Raw genomic sequence first — 1454 nt, 5'->3', positions numbered from 1 at the left:
TGTCGGCCCCGCTGCCCGCGAGGGTTTTCTGGGGTCGTCGCCTCGAGCTGACGGAAAGATGTCCAAACTTGATCATTTAGAGGAAGTAAAAGTCGTAACAAGGTTTCCGTAGGTGAACCTGCGGAAGGATCATTAACAGAGAGAAAGAGAACGGGGCGCTCTTAAAACTACTACTACTCTCCTGATTTGGGCGGTCTCGGGCTCTGCTCTGGCAACTCCAGCAGCGAAAGAGGACAATCCCGGCCCCCGCACCAAAAATAGGTACCACCACGCTGTAGGTGGACCACACTCGGGCGAGAGCGCGAAGACCGGAGGAGGAGGACGGACGGGGCTTTGGACGGCTGCCCGTCCGTTCCTTACTACCGGCGAATAAGCCTCTTGACCCAAAAAGAGTGAAATTCAAGTGTCAAAAAACAACAACAAGCCGTCCGGCCAAACCCAAACCACAAACTTGGGCTATGTCTGTCAAACCCTTTCATTGAGACTCGACCTGTGATGGTTAGTCGCAAAAAGACCAAATGGCAAATACACAACTCTTAACGGGGATCACTCGGCTCGTGGGTCGATGAAGACCGCAGCAAACTGCGTGTCGGTATGTGAATCGCAAGAATACCAGATACATCGACAAGTTGAACGCATATTGCGGCGGCGGCAGCCATATGAGCTTGTCGCCGCCACTCCTCTACGAGGGTCGGAAATATACATCCATCGGTTGCTGCGAGTTCGGTGCCTCGCTGACTGTCTCGACACGCAGGGTAAATCTCAACCCCAGCTCGCTTTGTTGTTTAATCGCTCAGCCGCGCCGGTATGTGCGCCTTAAAACAAGGCCTATCACTAGCAAGTCCATGGACTTGGCGCACCCACACATTCAACCACAACAACAGTTTACAGTTGTCGCTCGCGAAATAACTGAGGCGGCGCTTGCCTGCTGTCCACAGAGACACGAATGGCCGTCGGCTGCTCATGGCTGATGCTGCACATGTTCTAAGAGGCACTCCATCCCACGAAGAGGAAACGAAACCGGGTCGGATATCTTTTAAGTAAGCCCCGCCGGAATTTCGTCTATCACCTCGAAAAGAGTGCTTGGCATGCATTGCAGTGGAACCTAAATTGATGAGTGCGCCTGGGCCCGCAGTCTACCATGTAGTGGTGCAGGCAGAGAGATGAGAATGCGTGGGTGACGCCGTGCTCTTCCTCACGCGCTCCTCCACCCTCTCCCACGGTCAGACGCGGTGTGGGCGTTCTCTTTGAGAGTTCGCCACGAGTCCACGTCTATCTCATGACTGGGAGGGAGGCAGGGGGAGTTCTCTCTAAACGCGTTAAAGACGGTGTTGCGCCTCATAACGGCGCTCGCCGGGATAGAGCACTAGTTCTGCAGCCGGAAAGGCCGCTCACGCCAATTAATACTGCGACTCTCGCTCTCTTTCTCCGGATAAACAAGTGCCACTGCTGTG

The 1454-nt window shown here is 54.4% G+C and overlaps 1 non-coding gene across 1 annotated transcript; it reads left to right on the top strand.

Moving 5' to 3' along the window:
- The first annotated feature begins 531 nt into the window (after positions 1-531).
- Positions 532-694, top strand: LOC121880431. The gene has a single exon (XR_006091536.1). It is a non-coding gene; the product is annotated as a 5.8S ribosomal RNA (ribosomal RNA).
- Positions 695-1454: the final 760 nt, after the last annotated feature.

The sequence above is a fragment of the Homarus americanus genome, unplaced genomic scaffold (genome assembly GCF_018991925.1).
Source record: "Homarus americanus isolate GMGI-L3 unplaced genomic scaffold, GMGI_Hamer_2.0 scaffold20031, whole genome shotgun sequence".
NCBI classification, from domain to species: Eukaryota; Metazoa; Arthropoda; class Malacostraca; order Decapoda; family Nephropidae; genus Homarus; species Homarus americanus.
This window is presented reverse-complemented; position numbering and strand designations above follow the sequence as displayed.